The 17947-nt window shown below is 38.5% G+C and overlaps 1 protein-coding gene across 4 annotated transcripts in view; it reads right to left on the reverse strand.

Moving 5' to 3' along the window:
- htr2cl1 (5-hydroxytryptamine (serotonin) receptor 2C, G protein-coupled-like 1) overlaps positions 1 to 17947 on the reverse strand; it is a 130735-nt gene that overhangs the window by 106423 nt on the left and 6365 nt on the right. The window lies entirely within an intron of this gene.

The following is a 17947-nucleotide window of genomic DNA, read 5'->3' on the forward strand; positions in this document are numbered from 1 at the left end:
ATACACACATACCCACCCACACAAATACACGAATGCACTCACTCTCACACAGCATTTTGTCCACAATACTGCACAGGTACACACTCGCCGAGCAGGACGAATGCGTTTCCCCAGTGGTGTAAGCGTTTCCCACCCGGTACAACCACAGCGGAAAAAGATCTGGAGATTTTCTATGACTCGGCACTTCACAAATCAATGCTAAAATGAACGTGCGGCGCCTTGCAGAAGTATTCGACCCCGCTCTGTAGTCTTACAAATAGGTTCAGATGGGAAATCCTGATCAACATCTCCCAGAGGACTTGCAGCTGTAAATGCTGCTCAGGACAGTTCCACCGAGTATTGACCCAGGAAAATGAATATTTATACAACCAACAAATGTCTGCTTTTTCTGTGTGTAATTAACCTTTGTGTCAGCTATTGTGTAAATAAAGTGGTTAAAATGCCAATTAAATTTATTTTGTTCCATGTTGTAACGGTTTAAATACACAAAGTAATTCAAGAGGGGTGAAAACTTAAGCCACTGTTGATCCTTTCAAGTAATGTATTTGTTCATGTAATCATTTTATTTATTTAAAAAACTAATAAAGTTAAATAGCACTGATTCATCAGCCAACTAACCATGTTATAAATATAATTTCTCTCATTTCTCAAAAACACAGACGTGCTGCGGGTGTGATGAGCTGATTGCAAAGGCGTCTTGTTTATGAATATGGTTGAATAAACTTCTAGATTTAAGTGCCGGTGAATTTGGAGTAAGCTGATGATTGACTGGAGTCAGATCCGAGATTTACATACTTATTTTAATCTTCCATAAATAAATAAGGAGACATTACATTAACATATACACAGTCTGGGCAAAAAAGTTGCAGTCTCAGAAGAGACAAATTATATGTCTGCATCAAAAGGGGAGACTGCTTAAATGACTAGAACTTGGTTAAGAACACATTATTAAAACCTGGAAAGTTTGTGCTGAGTGGCACTCTGGTTTAGTGGTTAGCACTGTTGCCTTGCACCTCCAAGTTCCGGGTTTGATTCCCACCTCAGAGTCTGTGTGCATGGAGTTTGCATTTTCTCCCCATGCTTGGTTTCCTCCTCGTACTCTGGTTTTCTCCCACAGCCAAATAACATGCAGATTAGGCATGATTTCATGTTCCCAAATTGCCCGCAGTGTGTATGTGTGTCTGCCCCGCGATGGATTGGCACCCCATCCAGAGTGTACCCTGCCTCATGCCCTAAGTCTCCTGGGATAAGCCACAGGCCCTCTGAGACCCTTTACACAGGATAACGCGGTATAGACAGTAAGTGAGGAAGTGAGTGAAGGTCGTACTAAACTATCAACTTCATAAAGAATAAGACAAGAAATAAAAAAAAACCCGTAAGATATCATAGCAATGTTTAATAGTCAAAGTAAGACCATTTCCATAAGCACAGTCTGATGAGAACAGCAGTGTGGCCATAAGAAAACCACATGTTAGTGAGACTAATTAGAAATGGCTTTAGTTTGGTAGGGAGCCTAAAGACTGGACTTTGAAGCAATGGAAAAAGGTCAATTTACCCCATCCTCTTGAGACTCAGACACTACTGTTCCGTACATTTTTTGTTCACCGTTTTTTTTTTTATTATTATTATTATTAGTGCCAAATTCCTATGAACTTACTCAATGTCTTTAAACAGAAACAAGGCTGGCATATGAATCCTGATATGTGACCCTGCCTGTTAAAACCCAGCTAAAGTCATTTCTGTGATTAAATATGTTCTACATAAAATTATATGTAAAATGATTTTATGTAGAAAATAGTGTATCATAAATAATGACTTCAGCTCGTTTTTTACTCATCACAAGTAATTTGGTGGCAGGATCACAGGCTTCACAGGTTCACCCATGCCCGTGGGGACCAAAGCCGTCCGGTCTGGAAAAAAACCCAATGCAGCATAAATTGCCAAGTAAATGCTGGCCATGATAGGACGGCACCAGACCACCCAGTGCACCACAGTCCAAGCCTTCCACAGTCAGGGATCAGTAGGAAAAAGCTCAAAGCCCCGCCCCCTCTTTCAAACTCCCCAGATCCCAATCTGATCGAGCATTCATAGCTAGAGGTGGTGGCACAAGAGAACCCAATACCTAGGGTTTTTTTATGTTAATTGTTATAAAGTCATGGCTGATAAGTGAATAGACAATGTAGTTGGAAGAAAATTTCTTGCCTCAAGAGGTTAATGAGTGATGGGTGCATCAGGGTAAGAAGGGAAGCACATGAACCCAGCACCCAGTTTGCTTCAGTAGGACAGATCTAGGCTCAGCATTTCATGTGATTAGAAAAGGGTCTTTAATTTGTTAGGAATTATAAACATTGGACTTTGGAGCATTGTAAAAGGTCATGTGGTCTGATAAGTTCATATTGACCCTCTTTAAGAGCGAGTGGGAGAATCAGGGTAAGAGCGGAAGTGTAAGAAGTGATCCACCCATCATGCAAAGTGGCCACTCTAGTGGTAATGATAATTAGGGTCCTGAGATTCAAAACAGCTTCAGGCTTATATTAAATATTTCAAGAGCTGTTATATTTCTCATGCTCTGAGGTTCTAGCATGAGACCTGTCAGATTTGGATCTTGAAAGAAAAGAAGAAAAGAAAGCTGGCAGCTAAATAAATGTTAACTGACACGTGGATTAACAATTCCTATGATCTTATTAAAGCAGGTTTGACTTGGCTTCAAACAGCTGAGGCAGAATTACACCAAGAGCAAAGCAATACAAGCTGCTTATTTCATAATTCATGGCAAAGGTGGATTCTCAATCCCGACTCAGATAATGCTGATTAACTGTTTCGAAACAGCCGCTCTGACAGTAGTTTCAGCTGTATATAAATGAATCCATTGTGTGTCAATAAGTCTGGACTGATACGTTATTGCTTTTTCAATAACTCACAATTGGACTTATCTGACTGTGTTTCAATTTAAACAGATTACAAAATATGTCACTGTATACATGGTATAGCTTTCTGTGAATACATGTTTATTTATTAATTACTTTTCGAAACGTTTCCAGTGCAGAGTTTTGTAACACTCATGTATAAAGCTGTAACTTTATGTTTTCTACCACAAGAAAGTGTACAAGTTTTGTACTGTACTTGATTTCTCACTAACTGCATTTTTACATTTTTAAAAGTAAGAAAATAGTAGGCCTGATAAGGGAGAAATTATCACTGTTATAATAATAATTTATATGATAGGATATAATAAGTCTGGGTTCGGTTCCCGGCCAGGCTCGATTCCCGTCTCTGTGTGCATGGAGTTCTTCCTGTGCATGTTCTTCCTGTGCTTGGTGGGTTTCCTCCAGGTACTCCGGTTTCCTCCCACAGTCCAAAGACATGTAGATTAAGTTAATTGACGTTCCCAAATTAAAAATTCCGTAGTGCGTGAATGGGTGTGTGATTGTGTATATGTGTGTGTGCCCTGCAATGTATTGGCACCCTGTCCAGGGTGTACCCTGCCTCGTTCCCTAAGCCTCCTAGGATAGGTTTCAGGCCCCCGTGACCCTAAATACAGGATAAAGCGGTAGAAGATGAGTGAGTGAGTTATGATATAATAACTCATTCTCTGGCTGTTCTGCAACATTACCTTCAATGAAACATTGATAAAAGTACAATGTGCTGTTCATTAATTAAAATAATTGTAATTGTTAGCACAAAACACACACACACACACACACATTGGCTTGGCTGTAAACCAGTTGATGAATTTCCCAAAACAGCACACCATGTCTGTTTTTCCAGAATGCTTTCCCCTCAGAAGTAACTCAACATTTCCCCTATAAAAGTAAGCTCTATATCGTATTATATTATATACTACTATATATTATATTATATTATATTATATTATAATAACCTTAAACATTATCACCATTTTCCAAGAACAAATTCTGATAAACTCCGCCTCAGTCTTTCCCCTTCAGCCTCGTCATAAAGTCATGAACATTCTTCAATACCTTTAAGCATTCGGTAGTCACACATCTAAAGAAACCCACAATGACTCCTGTAAACTAGGTGCTTTAGGATTTAACTATGCCGAGAACGTGTTCCTTAAGTCATGGGAGCCAGGGCACATTTATCATGCTGACAGGTTTAATCCCTACAAGTCTCATTCCACCAACATCTGGGAGATTTACTGCATGAACTGACGTTCCCAGACTCACACTAGATTAAATCGAATCATGTCTTATACTTGTGACTTTCCATCTATGGTTCCTTTTGGACTAGGACTAGGTATGATTTGTGCTACAGCAAATATAAATTCCCAACCATAAGTAAAAATAAATCATGATAATCACTTGATACTTACCACATCTGGATGCATGATTCACATTTCACAGTCAAGGTTGGTGAAAATAGGCGCTCGGGTTAAACTTTGCAACGTCAACACATCCGTTACTGAATTTTTAAAAATATCGTCATGTTCCACAGGCAGCTAGCTACCCATGCATGCTCCCCCACCCCACACACACACACACACACACACACACACGCACACACTACAGCCGTCACTGAACCATCAAGTTATGTGATACAAAAACAAGTCTATTAAAGTAAGGAACCAAGAGGAGATTTTCCACCAGGAGTTTCTTTATGATTCTGTTTTCAGGCCATCCTTCACATTTACAGTGCTCTGATCAAGTCTGTTCTACAACCAAAAACAACAGTTTGTCAAAGCCTGAAATGCTTGCTCCGTGCTGACTGAGACATTGCTCTAATTAGCATGCAGGAAGAATATAAGCAGTATTTGTTTGAAAACTCAAAACAGACTATAATTTTGTCTGGGATATCTAGTTCCTCTAAAAAACATGCATGGGGTGAAAAATTGCCCCTTAGATGCAAATGTACTATGCAGTACTGTGCAATCGTCTTGAGTCTCCAAAGAGACGGACTTTCCTGTATTTTTAATGTAGTCTTAAGAGGAACGGAAGAAGAACTTTTCAGCTCTCAATTTTGGGTGAGTTTTTGGCTCTTATTTTCAGTCCAGTCCTAAACAATTTCAGAGAAATGATTTTTGTTTGTTAAGCCACACAGTGACCTATAAACTATTCAAGCATAAAAAAAGAGATTTTACTTAAGATATAAACCAGTGAGAAACAGGTGCAGGTGACAACAAATGATCAGGCCAGTGATCAGTATACTGGTGATGCTGAATGCTAATCGGTTGGAACAGACGAGAGGGGAAATGAGGTTGCTGCTGAGGTTGGTAAATAAACAACCACTTTTTTTAAATTGTATCTTTAGGCACTTTGCAGCCTGTAAAAGTAAATATCTGTTCCCAGATATATTTCGATTCAATCTAAATCATTTAAACTAATTTAATATGAAGAAATTAGAGTTGGCTCAAGACTTTTGCACAGTGCTGTAAATCCCTCCTGATGAACTCTTGCTCCAACCAGCATGTATTCCTGCCCTGTGCCAAGTCTCAGGATCTGCATCCTATGGAACCATGACCAGGATAAAACTCTGAGTTAAAAACCATGACCAGGATAAAAAAAATGAGTGTCAGCCCCTTGTCTTCATCATCATCATCATCATCATCATAGATTTTATTTTGACGATCCATTATACTGTTTTCAGTGTCTCATACTCCACACACTGTAAAACAGTATACTGAAGTGGTATGTAACTGCTGGATACGCCTTACAAGACATAAATGTTCTAAAGCCGATGTGCCAAGCGAAGAAACAAGGTGCTTGAATCTCCCTGCGTTTTTTTTTTTTTTTACCGCTCTCTCTATCACAGTTTCTGAGCTTCGGCGTTAGAGTCTGTAATGCTCCACTGCAACTTGACAAGAAAATGGTGGATCGTCGCTGAAATGCGAGTCCCACAATTCTCAGCGGACAAGATGTGCAGAATGTGATCACTACTCAGGAACGGTGGCCAGGCATGCGTGGGTGGACATGTGTGTATGTGTGCGTGAGTGTACTGTATATATACACTGAGATGGACTGAGAACACCATACTCATATAACAGAGTGTGACACAGTGCTCAGGTAACAGGAGTAAAGCTCTAGACTTCAGCAGATGCACCTTTTCGATGAGCGCTACAGTATATGGACAGGGTATACTTCTCTTTTTCATATTTTAATCTTCCTAACAAAACACAAAAACCGTGAGCTGGCGGAGAGGGAAAGAAGGAGAGAAACAGAGAGAGAGAGAGAGAGAGAGAGAGAGAGAGAAAGAAAGAAAGCTGTAAAGAACAAATCTGAAGAAGTGCATAGTAACAGTCATAGACAGCAACCCAATGAGATAGGGATGGAAGATGGAAGACAAACAAGGAGAGAAAAAGGCCGGACAGAATGTGAATGAGTGTCTGAGTGGGACAGTGTGCTGGAATGAGCATCAATTGTGTGCGAGGGTGTTTGTTTGTGTGAGTGTGCGTGGTTGCAGTATCCCAGATACACTTTCTCTCATACTTATTTACAACGTTCCAGTCCACAGGTCAGAACGCACGCACACACACACACACACACACACACACACATCTACATTTGTTTACAAAATTGTGCGTCTAAATATTAGGGAAGTGGCACAAAGTGTGGAGTAGATGGAAAGCAGGCAGATAAGCCGAGATCTCATTTCAGACACACACACACAGACCGGAATAACAATAAGTTGAGGAGAAGGAAGCAGCAGCAAACCACTCAAACATTTGTGTGTGTTTGGGATGTAAGTGGGAAAGAAAAAATGATTATATTAAAAAAAGGCTTGCAGGTTCAAGAGTCCTTCTACCTGAACCTGAACAGTGTGAAGCAAGAGTATGTGGTGAAAGACAGCTATAACTATCTCCAGAAGGAACACTGAAAGGCATTGTCATGTACAGTAGATGTATTCAGGTTGTAACGTCATCCATTCAACACACAGCACTCAGACAATGTTGTTTTTGAAAGTACAATGACTTTGATCAAATGAGGTCAGTATAATGATCCTAAAATGAAGTTCAAATGTTACACTTCAGTGTCCAATGTACAGTACCAGTCAAACATTTGGACATGGAAACCCTAAAGGGACACTGGGGGTTGGGTGGGGATTCTTCTGTTGAAGCACACGGTGGAGCGTACAGTATTGCAGACTAACATTTGTGCTTGGAACTTTATCCTGTTTCATGAGCAGTATGGCTTCCTGTGGTACTCCTCTTCACCATTGACCACATAGTATGGCTAATACACACTGACGTACTTGCCCTTTCAGTATTTTGCCCGCTGGAACACTTTCCCTATTTCTTTTTAGAGTTTTCCAATTTTTTATTTTTTTTTGCTTCTACAGAAAATAACAAACAGATTTTTTTCCCACCCATAATTTTTTTTCTCCCCACCCACTTAAGTCCATTTAGGGGTGCTGTTGGATATAGCTTCTAATTTAGTGTTTTTGTTTAGTGACTTAACGTCTGGGGCGGCACGGTGATGTAGTGGTTAGCACTGTTTCAAGACGGTTCTGGCCTCGACTGATGTTGACAGCTGTTTCTCTGAGGACTTGACTTGGCTGCAGTCGCTCGATAGTTCGAGACTGGAATTTCCTTAAAGTCTAACTCCATGAAACTACCTGGACTCCATATTAACATCAACTAACATCAACTGTTATACTGAACTGGCTGCCACCTAACACACTGTATAAATGCAGATCAATTCCTGCTATCCGTTTTCGCCCCGATGAGGATGGGTTCCCTGTTGAGTCCGGTTCCTCTCAAGGTTTCTTCCTATTACCATCTCAGGGAGTTTTTCCTTTTTCCACTGTCGCCCTCGGCTTGCTCACCAGGGACTATCTGACCATTTTGATTCATACACATTCACATTTAAACTTAAATAATTCTTTTGATTGTGTAAAGCTGCTTTGCGACAATGACAATTGTTAAAAGCGCTATACAAATAAAATTTAATTGAATTGAGCCTTGCACCTCCAGGGTCCGGGTTCGATTCCCAGCTAGGGTCGAGTCTCTGTTCTTTCTGTGCTTGGTGGGTTTCCTCTAGGTACTCTGGTTTTCAAATTTTAGGCTTATTGGCATTTCTTAATTACCTGTAATGTGTGTGTGCCCAGTGATGGATTGGCACCCTGTTCAGGGTGTGCCCCACCTTGTGCCCTACCTTAACTGGGATTACTTACCTCTGCTGCAAAGAAGAAGTTCATTTAGAGTTACCCGCCTAAAAAATCACCAATTAACAAACAGCACCTTATATATAATTATAACTTCCATAACATTACCAATGTTATGGAAGTGAGCCATAGTGTAACTGTACTGGATGTGCTTTTTTTTTTTTTTGCCAAGGTACTAAGTGTACCGAACTCAGACATGTGGGTGGAGCTAGAAATAGTGCAGAACACTGACTGTCCAAAAGCAACTGTCATCACTCAAGTCAAACACCCACCTTCCAGAAAGCGCACACACACACACACACACACACACACACACACACACACACACACACACAGGCTACATCCTAAATGTATATTTGAAAGCTTCTCCTGCTTTCACAAATGCTGGTAAATGATAAAAAAAACTGTTCCATGTCACTAGTCAATAGTCACAACTGTTAGTATAATAGTCATGGGCACATAATAGTTGCATTACGTACTCCTAAATAGTACAAATAAGTAGAAGCATTAAAGACTGCCAAATTTAATGTTCCTGTTCTCAACCTGTAGCCCGTGCATAAGCTCTTCAATACGTCACTAATGCCTATGTCTGGAAAGATCCATTTGCCCTACCAGTATATCAGTGTATAAGCACTTAAAGCTTGGGTTCTAGCCATCTTGATGTGTGCGCCAGCCTGAGAAAAGTGTTTACATTGTGAACTTTTGACATTTTCAACTAAATAGTTGTGCAGATTTCCCTGAAGTTAAATATGTTCCCCCTTTTGCAGGTATTGCAGCCAAACATTTCAGCATTTTAAAGTCTGTTTACCCCTAAGACTGAAAAAGAAGAAAATGCATTCAAAGATTTTTTTTTTTTTATTCTGACTGTGGCGCTGAAGAACGGCTGACAGTTTGACAACTGACATCTGATCACAAACTGAACTGTTCTGGCTCATGTCCGTTTCACTCTGACATGCAGCTACACAAGTTTGATCAAAGTGCGACATTCACTTCGTGAGAAAATCACACTTAGTTAGCAAGGGTGTAGACATCAGCCTGTTTTTACTGGTGATGTCCTGATGTGACACCGGAATCGGTCCAATACGGTGCTACATCTACTCGCTAACAATTGTTCTACCACAGAGACCAGAGTAAGCTAAAACCCATGCCCAGTACATCCTCCTCTCCTTTCTGTCAAAGCCGGGTCAATGTTCAGAGTTAAAAGGAAATACCTTTATTTTCACGAACCAAAAAACAAATATAAAAAAATAAAAATTTAAAATTAAAACTATGAATGGATTTTCGTAGGGGGAAAGATTTCAAACGTAACATCATTATAATTATTAGATTTATTTTTAGTACTTGAATGCAAAAACCTAGTCTAGAAGTCTAGAAACTGTGACCATCACTACATGCTGAGTTCCATCCCTTCAGGGGCTTTGCCAGGCCTTTTCCTGCAGGAATTTCTGGTTGTCGGAACCCTGAGGCAATATTTATTCAGCAATAAACGTTAAAAAATGTATGTTATGCAGTTTGTAGGCAGTGTGAACATCATGCTACACTGTTTCAGCACCGTAGATACACAGCAAAGCCATCAGAGTTACTGTAGTATAGCTGTACTGTAATCTGTTCTTTATAAACCTTTTGTTTAATTTTCAAACCTATATTTCCACTTTGTCTCTTGCTGCTGCTACTAGCACCGGTTCTACTGCATTTGGGAGCCATAGCGTACTTCACGGTAATATGACACTCAATGACACTCGAGAGACTCCTAAGCACTTTGTGTACAGGAGTTGTGAGATATACTTAGTGTGTGTGGAAAGCTGTGGTGTTTTTCTGGTTTTCCTAGCAAAATCTCTTATAAACTTAAAGGACAGCACAGCAGTTTGATATTGTGCGAACAGATAATAAGCATCACAAACTACAATAAGGAAATGTTAATATTGGGTTGTTTTGCGGTTGTATTTATTGTTGGGTTATTCATTCCCAAAGTCATTCTAACTTTCAAATACAACATTGTTGCAATATATAGTTTAATGTGGATGATGTCACAACTACTGTATATGACATCATCATCCAGGGTTACGGGTCCTATCTGTATTACTATAGCCGCCTTCAGTTTGTCGCTTTTCTGTGGGCCTTTCTGCCAATTCGTCATCAGTAAGAGAAACCCTTGCTTTGTTAGGTTGAGGAAAGATTATTTCTTTGCCTTGGGTTCCTTTCATGGTGTGTATGACCATGTAAAGTGCTTCACTATCGGTTTTGTAGCATTTACCTGCTACCGAGGAGAAAGTAAAACCCTATACACTTTAAAATCCATCCTGTTATTTTTATCAGCAGTCGCGTCATTAATAAAGTGAGCCATTTCCATTAGCAGCCATACAGGCCCATGCCATAAAACTGCCTCCGATAAGTTTGATAATAATGTGTCATGGGATCATGAGCCCTTCCTCTCCTTCAGCATCCAATCATTCCAGTCCCAGTTAATTCTGTATCAAATCTGGACAGGCGTTTTAAAGCTTTTATTTTCTTTCTTCCTTTTTTTTGCTTGGCAACCTCTAATCTGGCCTTTCTGCTCTTGAGTGTTCCTAGTGAATTGCATCGTGAGGTGAACCCTCTGTATTTACAGTCATGAAGGTGTCTTGAGTGTAAATTTGATAATGATAGCCCTTCCTACTACAGAGTGTTCCTGACTTGCCTAGATGTTGTGAGGGGTTTTCCTCCACAAAGTAATAAATTCTGTGACCATCCACTTTAGGTGCCTTCCATTGTCGTTAAGGTCTTTTGGTGATGCTGAGCTCATCATTGTATTCCATCTTATTAAGAACGTGCCGAGATGGGCCACTCCTAAAATTAACTCCTAAATGTTTTTTTTTTTTTTTAGCCTAGTGATGTCCTCCTTTACTTGCATTCACACCTTTTCACAGTACTACATCAACTCCAGATGTAGAGGAACCTTAATCTCCTTAATTTGTCATTAAATTACCTACAGTATGAAACAGGCCACAGCTGGCAGTCAAACTGCATATCAATCAGTTGTCCAATTACTTTCGAGCCTATGCAAATTGTATTTCAATATCTTTATTCTATCCGCATGTTGTGAAGAAGCAAAAATACAAAAGTGCTCACGATGCAAATACATATCGACCCAACTGTAAACAAATAGTTTTGCATAAAATGCTGCCTACTTTCAAACTTTCACATCTTTTAAACACTCGGACTGTTACAAACGAAGACCTTACTTGAAAATCATTGGCAGTTTCCTGCATAAATACTACACGAGAGCCATATGCTACTAATAATTTGCTCTTTATTTTTTCCTGCATTGCCCACCTTAACATTGCTATGCAAACAGCTAAATTGATTTTATGGTCACTCTTCTTTCTTATTTTGTTTGTTTTAATGATTGTTAAGAAGGGCCATTATGGCTGTGTACATACTATGCGTGCGTGTGTGTACAATCCAAGCCAGTGTGGGTGCAGGTTCTCATTCCAGCCTATCAAGAGTCACACCTGATTCCGCCTGTTTAAACAGCTGATCTCTGGTTTTAGGGGATTATTACATGTGCTGCAGGACTCTCACTGAGATCACATTTTCCCTATTTTGACGGTTAGAAAAAAAGTTGAAGTAGGACTATATAACTTGTATTTTGATCAAATTTAAATTTGTTGGTTTTTTAGTTGCTGTTTTTATAAAAAGAATACTTTTACACATTTAGCAAAAGCCAGTATTTCAGAGTAAAGTGGCTGTAGTTATATAAAAATGATGATGTAAAATATAGGCTACGGCAAATTGTTTTACAGTATTACTGTAAAAACAAACTCATGGTATAATTTGCCATGAAAAAAAAAATCTGAGCTCTAATTTATGCTGTTTTTTTACTGTAAAAAAACCAACACATTTTCCCCATAAAATATACATGTAGTGAATTGTGACCTAAATTAATAAATTTCACACACTAATATTTCCCGTGAATGGCATTTTGCTTTAATTGCAATTTGCATTTGTCATGGCATTGTTTTAACAGACTTATGCAACATCATAACATTTATTTCTATCAAGCTAGATCTTGTATTGATGATGTCAGACTCTAACCAAACCTCTCTAGTCTTCTCTTAAACATCACAAAATTTTCAATATGGTTAAGGTCAGGACTCTGTCAGCCTCCCAGAACCACTCTTTCACAATCCGTGTCCTGTTCTATGCCTGGACCATAAGGGAAGAAAAACTGCATTGAGATGATAGCCTGGTCATTCAGTACACTCAGGTTGTCAGCTGACTTCATTTTATTGCCACATAACATGACTGAGTCTAGACCTAAACAACTGAAGCAACACCAGGTGATAAAACTGGCTCCAGAGGCTTGTGCAGTGAACACTATGCATGATGGGCAAATCGCCTCATGGACCTGATGCACTCATTGGAATAGGGTCAATATGAACTTATTAAACCACATGACCTTTTTCTATTATTTTATCGCAGTCCTGTCAGTTCTCATCGTATTATATGTGTGGGAATGCTCTTACTTTCAAAAATAAACATAGCTATGATTTCTACCTTCTGAATTTTATGATGGTACGTAATCAAGCATTTAAGTGACCCTCAATCATGGTCATACAGTACATGTTTTTTTTTTTTTCTGACCAGTTTTTGGTTTGGTGATATGCACAGTTTCTTTTAAAAGTTTATGGCTGATGGTCGTGTGAAAAAGATTGTTATAAGCGGATTATAAGAGCACAAATATAGCCAGTAAAACGTTACATCCACAGCAACATCTGACAAGTTTTCCCACACTACCGCACATAAATATGCATAATTATATATCCGTTGTAAAAGCATTATCATATCGGCAATTAAACTCCTGAATATTTACACCATTTCATACCCAGTCAAACACTCTTGCTGCCATAACATTTGACTTTACATAAACAAAGAATAACAGAAAATGTTAAAAAATGAAAAAAATGGAAGTGACTGAGAAATGCCAACCGAGAGCAAAGAAAAAGGAGAAATATTATTGGAACTATGTCAAGAGCGAGATTAAAGAATTAAGGCTTTGAGTGCATGATAAAGAGTCATGAACTGCTGCTAGTTCAGGTATAGAAAGAAAAGATGCCCAATTGGGAAAGAGAGATAGCAATCAGCATGCTGACTTACAAAACAGATGGAAAGGAATGGAAAGCATGACCTTTTCTATGATTTCCCTGACTTGTAGAGCCTCCATTCTCCATTGCTCTTTCATTCTCTTGCTTTCCATTTTCTCTCTCTCTAAATTTTGAATTAAACTTGACTTGCATCCTTCAGTCTCATTCACAAGCCTGGAGGTAGACACACAAATACTGCCCTTGACAATGTTAATTTCAGCATTTTGAAATGTTTGCATCCCGATGTCATGTTTCACGATGCCAAAGCACGTAATTCTGGCCACTTAGTTCTGGCCTGGGCTGTTAGTGATGTCAGAAAGGGCGTTTAGTGGCGGTAAGGCATCACTCTGCTCGTCTCCTGCTGAGATCACCAGGGAGAAAGTGGCACAGACCTGACACCATAATGCCTGCTGTATTGTGAGGGACACATAAAGTGAGAGCAAGAGAGAGACAGAAACCTATGGTGGGAGGGATAGAAAGAGATTTTAACAGAGATGAAAAGAGCATGAGAGAGATAAAAAGGACAGGGATTTACAGGTGGGTCGATACTGAGAGGGAGAATGACAAAGAGAAAGGGGGATGAATTGAGAGGATAATAGTAATAATGCTGATAATAAAGTCTTCAGGGTGAAAATGCATGCACCCATATCTTTCTGCATCAGCATATGTTCCAGAAATGAGAGGAAAATCCCAAACAAACAAACAATATGCCGTTGTCACTGGGAGGGCTTTTATTTTTTAATGTTAATTAAAAAATCCAAGAGCACTGGATGTATTCGGACTGCCTCGGTGTCAACATTTGCAACTCTCAAGATCTATAAATATTTGCATAGACAGTAGCGCTTATTTATCACCACCTCTTCTTATTACACTATATCTAAAATTGTAGGACTACATTGACTATTCTATATGGAATTTACCCACATCACTACCCGCACTCAAATACGTAACCTAAAGCTATAATAACGCACAGTGGTCAGATTTTAGTTCGATTTCCTGTTTAAAATAAACCTGGATATTGCAGATTTTTATCTAAGATTGAACTGCTCTTTAATCATAAGGACTGTCCTTTCTTCTGATTCATTCTGTAACATCATTTACTCTTCTACACCTGTACGCTGTAATATTTTCCAATCTCGCACTTCGGTGTCACCCACAAGAAGATGGGTTTCCTTCTGATCTTTGTTCCTCGTGACCTCTGAGGGAGCTCTTCCTTGCTACTGTCTCCTCTGGCTAGACATCTTTATCAACATTCTGCAGAGCTGCTTTTTGACAATGTCAACTCTTACCACGCCATAAGAGTGAAACTGAAATGACAACTCAATGCTTTTGCAAAAAATAGCACATATTTATGACAAATGCACTATAACGGTCAATAGCAGTAGCTTTAATGCAATATCTGTAAATCACTACAGAGAGCTTTTTACATTAGTAATGAAGCAATATCTTTTTTTTATTCTTTCGCCAAGGTCTCAGAATTACCTTATATTAATGCTGTACAGTACATACTTTATGGTAGCCTTATAATAAAACTTTATGGTAGCCTTATAATAACCATATTTATACTGCGCAAATGTGGTGGTCCTTCACGTTTTTTACATTTCCGTGCGCAAACTATGCATTTTTAAATGTTCAATTTATAAACTGAAATAAAGGTCTCTTTTGCATATACTGTCAAAGGAAAGTCTTAGCATTTTGAACCCCTGAAAGAGAACACTGGATTTTTTTTTTTATATTTGAAAATCCAATGAAATTCACCCAAACAAATTCACCTACATCCAATTGAATTAATCTAATCTACTAATGGATAAACAAAATTACAGCAAAATTGCAAAGATGTCCTTGTCTCATCACCTGAGGTAAAACTGACTCAGAATTGAAAAATCTCTACACTTGACTGATCTCTACTTACATGCTATTGAGAAAATAATTGCTATTGGGACGTTTAACATCGACTGTCATTTATTACTTTTGTAATTGCAGGCACTTTGACAGTCGGTATCTGTTTACCAAGATTATGAAACTTAGCTAGAAAGGTTTTGGACTTGTTTAGACAGGCTTACTGCCTAACCCTACATGTTTTTTTTTTACAGGCAAACGGCCAGAGCAAGGTTGGAATAGTGCCAAATCTCCACATTGTCTTAGTGTGTGTATATAAAACAATGTGTAATAAAAGTTTTTTTTTTTTTTTTGGTTTGCGTCTATGAGCTCGTACACATAAAGTTGCCATCATATCCGGGTGCCGCTTAGAACTTGTTTGCTTCAGTGAAAAGCCAAGCAAAGTGAGTTGTTGTTTTTTTTGTTTTGTTTTGTTTTGCATTTTGTTTAAGACTGTGACAAGAAAAAAATGGACCAACTAACAGTTTTGTTTTTAAAGAAAAATCAGAAATTAAGGTTAAGTAAGGTTTATTGTCTTTTTATTTTATATTTTATGTTTCATTACCAGGTCTGTTCTAAATGTTTTGATCTTTTTTTATATAATATAATATAATATAATATAATATAATATAATATAATATAATATAATAACAAAAAATATGATTATCCTGTTGGAAATTGGTAATATTGGTATATTTTTTGTGGTGGCTGGAACAGATTTTCTGTATTTACATTATGTCCTATGGGAAAATGCGTTTCGCAGTATAAAATTTCGCATTATGAACTTGCCTCCAGAACAGATTACATTTGTTATTTGTTAAATGTTTATTATTATAATTTTATATTTTATTTTATAAGTTTTTTTCTTTCTTTTGTTGAACATATCAGGTGATAAGTTCCAATGTTTCTATGGCAATAGTGTTTTTATATGGGGCTGGGTCGCTACACTGATGCCCAGCCCTCCTACTTTGTTATCTGGGCATTGAGAGTGACAACAGTGGAGTAATCAGTACGGGAATAGGGTTAAGGGCCTTGCCCCATCGTCCAACGTTGGCCTGAACCCCCAACACTCTAATCAGCAACCCAGATACTCAAACCCCTGCTCCACAACTGCTCCCAACTCTAGCTGATTAACAGTGTGTTAAAGGTAAAAGGTTTGTTGACAGTTTGGTCTGACAACAAGGCAAAAAAATAATAAAATGAAAAATGAGACAGCTACAGACCTGTAGACCTTTCAGTTTGACCCAGTAAATTACGTTTTATCAGTCATAGAAGAAAACCTCAGAGCAGCACTTGGGCTGAAGTTTTAATTTAAAAGTCTTTAATTGACCCTCCTGATGAATCATCCATAATCTCTAGTAGATTCTACAATAACGCATCCAGTGATGATACCTGTTATTCATTTAGCAAATCATATTTTCTGCCTGTGTTGCTAGGGAACAAGGGGGTTTTACTGTGGAGCATTTCACTGAGCTAGCAGTACAGTGTCTGTGTGAGACATCAGAAAGAAAAGAAACAGGATAGAAAATTATCATCATGATGATGCACCCCTTGAGTCAACATTCCACCCTTTTCTAATACACTTTAATCCCTTGTCACACATGGTAAGCCAAGAAATCACCCCAGACCCTCTGTGTATTGATGCAACCCGCCTTCAGTTTGTTCAATACTTTCACCACTAAGCTAGAAATCCAATAAACATATACACAAAAGTATCAGTGGGTAAGCATTGTTATATCACAGTGCAGCATTAGCTTGCGACCACAGATTTTGGAGGGGGAGGTCAACCTTAAGAATCTCGAACAAAAGTCAGGGGTTTATCATGTGCTACACGCTCTAATCCAGTGAATTTTTTGAGAAACTCCATATTACCCAGATGACATTTAACCCCATACAGTCATCCAGCTTAAAGTATGGCAGCTCCCTTTAAAAGCAGGTGTCCGAGGGTGAGTCAAAAATGATCCACACTCCGGGTACTGTATATTAAAACGCCTGTTGTCTTATCAGCGCATTTCGTTTAAACCTACTGTCTCCCCATTCACTGCTGTGTTTGTTACATCAGTTAATTTTTAACTGCAGTGCAAGCAAAAACTGATGCCCCACTTGTGATGCACAAAGTGTATTGAAAAGCAAGGAGATCATTAAAATAAATTGTGTTAAAATAAAAGTGTGGATAATTTCCCACAGTCTATATTACACTCTATCTATATGTAAAAATCCACCCAAAAGACGCAAATTAACCCAAACTATTTAAATAAATTGATGAAATTTTTTTAAAATTTACATTGTTTAATAGAAAACAAGATCTAGGAAGCTGCCCAATTCCGTAATTTCATTTAATAGCTGTCCTGTCTATAAAAGTCTTTATACAGCGAGCGTGAGGACATGTGATGTAAAATAATAACTCTATATAGCCGATGCAGTGAGTACAATGCACACAACATCTAGAAAGTTGAACAGTAGTAGTTCAGAGGATTAAGACCATGAGTTACTGATTAAAAGGTTGGGGGTTCAAGCCCCATCTCTAGCAGGTTGCCCTTGCTGGGCCCCTGAGCAAGGCCCTTAACCCTGTCCTCTTCGGACTGTATCACAGTTGTCCCTGCGGTTTGAACCAAGCTTAGATAACCAAGTTCAGCTTAGTATTGTATATTTAATGAATAAAGGTGTAAAGATAATCAATTCATCACAATAACAGCTTATATCTGTCAAAGAGTACCATTATTTAAATTATTATACACTCATAGGAGGTAATTAGACTTTTAGTGGACGTAAGATAGATAAGGTTGGAAATAAGGACATTATAAAGATTAATCAGAATGACCTTCACA

Source organism: Clarias gariepinus, chromosome 1 (genome assembly GCF_024256425.1).
Source record: "Clarias gariepinus isolate MV-2021 ecotype Netherlands chromosome 1, CGAR_prim_01v2, whole genome shotgun sequence".
Classification (NCBI taxonomy): domain Eukaryota; kingdom Metazoa; phylum Chordata; class Actinopteri; order Siluriformes; family Clariidae; genus Clarias; species Clarias gariepinus.